The 6,781-nt window shown below is 37.0% G+C and overlaps 1 pseudogene; it reads right to left on the bottom strand.

Annotated features, from left to right (window-relative positions):
• Nucleotides 1-729: 729 nt before the first annotated feature.
• LOC110906758 lies at nt 730-4,654 on the bottom strand (annotated as a pseudogene).
• Between the last annotated feature and the right edge of the window lie 2,127 nt (nt 4,655-6,781).

Here is a 6,781-nt window from a genome sequence, read left to right as displayed (position 1 = left end):
TAGGTCGTGGCCATTTCATGAATGATGCCAAGGATATCCGGGACATGGTCATTTAACCCCCAAGGGCCATACACCAAATAATACATATCAAACAGGTTATGTAAATACATTAATCACAATACGATTTAAATGACTACATACACCCGACCAAGCGGTACTTTTATAGTACCGTATCCCAAGCCCGTATAGGGAAAATAAGTTAAGGGTATTTACCTGAGCAAAGTATAAATCAAATACAGCAAGTGCACGTAGCTTTTACTGGGCTCCTAATCTGGAATGAAGGTTTTTAATAACCTATTAGAATCCTAACGGGTCTTTAAATAAGCTTAGACTTAGACCGGTTAGTTTTCAAAAGGAAGAGACGGTTCAAACGCATGATAAAGCGAAGACCGGTTTAGAATGTGGTTTTGACCCGACAAGCTTGCATGCTTGTTTAATATGGGTAATTTAATCACATTCTGGATTTTGAGACAAAAAGGATATGGTTTTACCCGTTTCGGCTAATATATGCAAACAAGTTACATAAGCTGATCCGAACGCGAAAAGTGCGTAACGAGTAACCATAAGAGTCATGAACATGTTCCACAAGTTAATATGCTTCAAATATGTTGTGACATCAGTAGGATGTCTTCTATTATGCCCAAAATGAATTTAAACTCAAATTGCGCCTCAAAAGGGTATTTTGGTCATTTAAAAGGTTATAAAAGAGTTTGAATATAATTCTGAATTTCAGGTCTGATTCAATTAGTAAAAATACTTTATTTACTAAGTTATATCAGTAGGGTATAACTTATTCGTGAAATTTATCACTTAAAACCAAACTATGCATCTTAAGGGCATTTTGGTAATTTCACATAAGCCTAAAAGGTCAAAATCGGAAATCTGAGCTTAAGACCTTTGCTTACTGTTAGAATGTAAATATTTACTAAAAATATCAGTAAGAATCAAACCTTATATTTATAAAATGGTTTTAATATATACTATGCATTAAAAACGCTTAAAAAGGCGATTTGGAGCCATTTCCGGGTTTTTAAAGAAAAACTGATATTTTTATTATTCCAGAAGGCTCAAAATACTTTATTTATCATATTATATCAGTAGAAAAAGGTTTGGGGTCAAAAGAATTTGTAAAACTTATTTTATAGCCCAAAAGGGCAAAACCGGCAATACCGAATTAAGCTTAGAACTCTATGTTATGCTCAGCCTAAAAATAAATAAAGATCTTTAAAAATCCCAAAATATTATATTACATCAGTGGATAATAAGTTTGGTATCAAAAATTAGGTTTAGATAGGCTATATGCTAATTATTCGGTTTAATTACTAAAAAGCTTTCTGATTACGCTAACGAGGATAACCCTTAATCTAGACCTCAAACTGATGTCAAATTCTAGGGACAAGTTTATAAATCAGTACCTAAGGTTTCCACTCTTTTACATTTTCAAAATTCATGTTTTAAGGTCATGAGGGCATAATAGTCAACATTTAAGCATTTAACGGAATCATGCATATGAATCGGATAACTAATGAACCAAGTTGTATAATCTCAGAGAGTTATACTTATAGGTAACTTGGTCCTAATAGAGCTCTAAGGCATTCCTAATTCATGCTCAAACGGGTCAGAACTGAAAGTCAAAGCATAAGTCAAACTATGCGACTTTCGGTCCCGAACCGGGCTTAAACTGAAAATTGTCGAGTTGAACATGTTTAGACATGTTCTTATGTTAATTACCAAGTTATATTAATGTCAAAACAGGTTGCATAGCTTCTACATTGCTAATTATGCATTTATTCGAAAATTAGTTTTCTGTTGACTTTTTATAATCAAGTTTGACTCGACAATTGACCTAATTAGAGTGGGAATCAGAGGGTGACCTTTTAGGGGTTTAATGCCCACATAATTACCAACTCATAGGTACTTTCGTAATGAAATTTGACTGGAGCAATTAAGATTAATGACGAAGTCAAACCTTAATTACGACGGTTTGACTAAACGCTAATAAACTAAGCAAAACTGAATTGAAGGAGGTTAAGCATACTTACAATAGTCCTAATCACAACTAATGATCTCTAGGAAAGATGCTTGAGCTCCAGGAACCTCCAAGAAGTGAGTTGTGATGGTTACAAGTGAATGAGCAATTGAAAAACCCAAAGTTCATGGCTTTATATAGGTTTCTTGGATCAATTTGATCATGCCAAACAAGTCTAGGATTGTTATGGGATCATTCCAAGTGTCCCTAGGCCTTAATATACCAGCAAACAAGCCCATAAAATCAAAAACAACCATTTTAAGTCGGTTAAACGGGCTGGAACAGACAACTGTGCTTATTTCTGCATCTGGGGACCTTAGGCGGCCCCCGTAAGGATCCATAAGGCGCCCCGCATGGCCAGTCTGATCCGGTTACAAAGTTTCATAAATTGCAATTTTGGTCCATGGTCCTTCCAAACTTGATTTTAAGCTTATTTCTTGCACTATAAACCCCCAAACTTGACTTTTAAGGATGCCAAGTCATAAACCAACTTTGTTTAGTCCCCGGTTATTCATACGTTCACCGAAAAGTCTTAAATTTCAATATTGACGCTTTTAACCCCTCGTATACGAATATTGTCATAACTTTCTCATACTTTATCGAAACCTTGTGAAATTTTTATCACACGTTCTTGTGAGTATAATTTATCATTACAAAGCTTTGGGTCTGCTAAAAGATCACTCAGAGGTATACTTTAAACATGTTGACACATTTAGCCCCTGTAGTTTGTAATTCCTCACTTTCTTTCACGATTAGCTTCGTATGATCCATGATTTATTCGTTTAAGGGTATTTACATCATGTAGGGTTATTGAAAGACATATTTATTCATCGTTTACATTTTGAATCCTTTTACACACATAGATTCCCCGTTTGTCAACTTTAGTCCCTCAAATTCATTCCTTTACACGTTTTAAGTCCATGACACGTGTCGATATGATATTGGACATGAATTTTCGAGGTGTTACATCACTCGAACCACTTCCAACACTAGCAAGCATCTGTGTGTCCTTGGCGATTAAAATCCTGACTGTGTTATCCGAGTTAAACAGGTCCAGGGGGTGAATAACAAGTGAGCTTGATGGTTCACTTGAGTTAGCTTTCTTCAATTTACATAAGTAGAGACCTAAAGGGACGGTTAAAAGCGCTAAACCAGCAAAAGCCGTAACAGGAGTGAGGGACAGAACTACATTTGGTTTCTTCTTTAGCTGTATAGCGGGAACACCATCAATGCCCAAATCACCAGTACCAGGAGTAATCCCAGCTGAAAGTTGGCTGCTGCTGTCTGGCTGGGAAACCGAGGGTGAACTAGGTTTAGGAGGAATTTTTGATGAATTTGATAGAAACAGTGGGTTCTCACTTAAAACAAGTTTCATGGAGGGATTGTACTTAGGTTGAGGAGGGGAAAAATTATTATTGCTCAGATCCAACCCTTTTCGTAACTTGTTTAATACGTTGGGATCTGTTGTGCTAAAAATGATTGAAACTAGGAAGGTGTAGATGAGTGTTATGGTTAAAATGAGGGTGCATGTGTGGCGGTGGTAATCTACCATTGATGCAGAAGGTGTAACCGGTGCTGCGGCAATGAGCAGAGAAGTGGCATGAAAGTTAGAGGTGTTCAAAACTATCCGTATCCGAAAATTCAATGCGAAATATCCAATATCCGAATCCGAAATACCAACAATTCGGATATCCGAAATTTGGATATCCAAAAATTCGGGTATCCAAAAATTTAAATATTATTATTTTTACTTGACCCATGCCAAAAGTTAATCATTTCCAACCTACCCTTTTGTCACGTCCATAATATATATACAGATACATACATATATATATATATATGTATATATATATATATATAAAGGAAAAAGATAGTTACTAGCATATTTAGGGGCAACGTATCCAAACGTCCCAGCTACCTGAGGCATTATTGACTTCCCACCATCCGGGACGAGTTTCACAGGTCCAAAGTCCGAAACTTTGGATCGAAAATCATCACTAAGTAAAATATTGGACGATTTAAGATCCCAGTCTATAAAGCTCTAATGAGCCAAAGAGTGAAGATATTCCATACCTCTAGCCACATCCAATGCAATACTTAACCTCCTTTTCCAAGAAAGTGGTTCCAATTTCAAGTTTTTCCAATGAAATAGATGCCTGCTTAATTCACCTTGACGCATATATTCATAAACAAGAATTATTTTGAGCCCTTGAGTTGAATACCCTAATAGTAACACCAAATGTTTGTGTCTAACCTTTGTTAAAACTGAAATTTCTGTTTTAAATTCATCTAACGCTTTGTTGCAAATCACACCAGATTCCATTCTTTTGTCTGCTATTTTTGTGCCATCGTCTAACTGGCCCTTGTAAACGACCCCGAACCCGCCATGCCCGAGCTCGCTTTCTTTCGCGAAGTTTTGGTCACATTTTTTAAAACTTGAACTAAAATGATCATGTTTCCAGACTTCATTACAAGGGACTCACTCGAACCAGTTCCAACACTAGCAAGCATATGTGTGTCCTTGGCGATTGAAATCCTGACTGTGTTATCCGAGTTAAACAGGTCTAGTGGGTGAATAACAAGTGAGCTCGGTGGTTCACTTGAGTTAGCTTTCTTCAATTTCATAAGTAGAGAACTAAAGGGACGGTTAAAAGCGCTAAACCAGCAAAAGCCGTAACAGGAGTGAGGGACGGAACTACATTTGGTTTCTTCTTTAGCTGTATAGCGGGAACACCACCAATGCCCGAATCACTAGTACTAGGAGTAATCCCAGGTGAAAGTTGGTTGTTGTTGTCGGGCTGGGGACCGGAGGGTGAACTGGGTTGACGAGGAATTATCGATGAATTTGATTGAAACAGTGGGTTCCCAGTTAAAACAAGTTTCATGGAGGGATTATACTTAGGCTGAGGAGGGGAAAAATTATTGTTGCTCAAATCCAACCCTTTTCTTAACTGGTTTAACACGTTGGGATCTGTTGTGCTGAAAATGATTGAAATTAGGAAGGTGTAGATGAGTATTATGGTTAAAATGAGGGTGCATGTGTGGCGGTGGTAATCTACCATTGATGTAGAAGGTGTAACCGGTGCTACGGCAATGAGGAGAGAAGTGGTATGAAAGTTAGAGGTGTTCAAAACTATCCGTATCCGAAAATCCGATCCGAAATATCCAATATCCGAATTCGAAATACCAAAAATTCGGATATCCGAAATTTCGTATATCCGAAATTTGGATATCTAAAAATTAGGGTATCCAAAAATTTAAATTTGATTATTTTTTGGATATCCGAATATCCGAAAATATGGAAATAAAATCTCGATTCAAAGTTTTTTACTTGACCCATGCCAAAAGTTAATCGTTTCCATCCTGCCCTTTTGTCACGTCCATAATATATATACATATCTATATACATACATACATATATATATATATATATATATGTAAAGGAAAAAGATAGTTACTAGCATATTTAGGGGCAACGTATCCGAACGTCCCAGCTACCTAAGTCATTATTTGTCACACCCTGGCTTTGCGGAAGCGTGGTTAATTTGGTGTGACTTCTTAATACCATAGCTTAATCATAACAAAGCTATATGAATTAAAAACATGCAAGAATCATCCATTAAGTTTTAAAAACCAAATATAGTACCATTGTTTTAACGGGAACACGCCCTAGCAACCATAACCTTGTTCAACAAACATTACAACTTAAACATAACATAAACACAGTTTAAGGACTGTGACTTGTCCAGGAAAGAGTCACATTCCCTAAACCCCGGATGACCTTGGAAACTAGTGCAGCGGGAAAACGTGCCATACCGTGCCAGATCTTTTAATTCCCTGAAATACATGTAAGTTGAAAAATCAACAATAATGTTGAGCGAGTTCATGTGTAAGTGAGTAAATAAGCCTTTGTAGTTATCAAAATCCTGGTATGTAGCAAGTAAGGAAAAAGAGATCACCAATGGTTTGCAAGTCCATTGATATGTGTGAAGTGCAAGTAGGAAGACTCAACCCTTGCGATTTTGCGTCGGGGCACAAAGTCAACCCGAGGTCTGTTATGCTGGACCTGGAGTTGGGCTCGCTACACCCAGATAGATCTACCGCTTACGTCCCTCGGTCCCACAATGAGGATTAATGGCCTCCAGTTCCCGCCTACCCACTCACATGATCTAAGTAGTAACCCTCCTTACGCTAATCATACCATGTAAAAGTACTCGTAATCATAGTAACATGTATTTCACCCCCGCAGTTTAGAAAACTGAAAACAGTTAAGAGAAAAGGGGGACATGAACTCACAGTCGGTGCGTCTCTACCAAGTACTCCAAATCAGGCAGTTGTGCAACGACCTACATGTGCTAATTCTATTAGACGGACGGCCGTGCCTTAGCTTTATAGTTTAAGTTTTTGGGAAATAGTTAGACAACTATTCCGTGTTTACTTTTCGTACATACTTGGTAGTTAATCTCCTTCCCAAGGATGGGGGATTTAATACATGTGCGTTCAAATTATATCATTAAGTCTCACTTAATATATTTTTATTTCTAATTCCAAAATATAAATATTTTTCTCAAACATATTATATTTCCATTTCACATAATTTTCCCCAAAAATAATACGTCGATAAAATACGCGTTCATGAATATTTCCGTATAATGCGTAAGTTACGTTTTAACGATTAAGTGGTAATAATATTACCGGTGTAACTTATATGTTTGTCGTGTAAGCGTTTGTATTATTTTGGATCTGTTATCG

Source organism: Helianthus annuus, chromosome 14, assembly GCF_002127325.2.
Source record: "Helianthus annuus cultivar XRQ/B chromosome 14, HanXRQr2.0-SUNRISE, whole genome shotgun sequence".
Lineage (NCBI taxonomy): Eukaryota > Viridiplantae > Streptophyta > Magnoliopsida > Asterales > Asteraceae > Helianthus > Helianthus annuus.
This window is presented reverse-complemented; position numbering and strand designations above follow the sequence as displayed.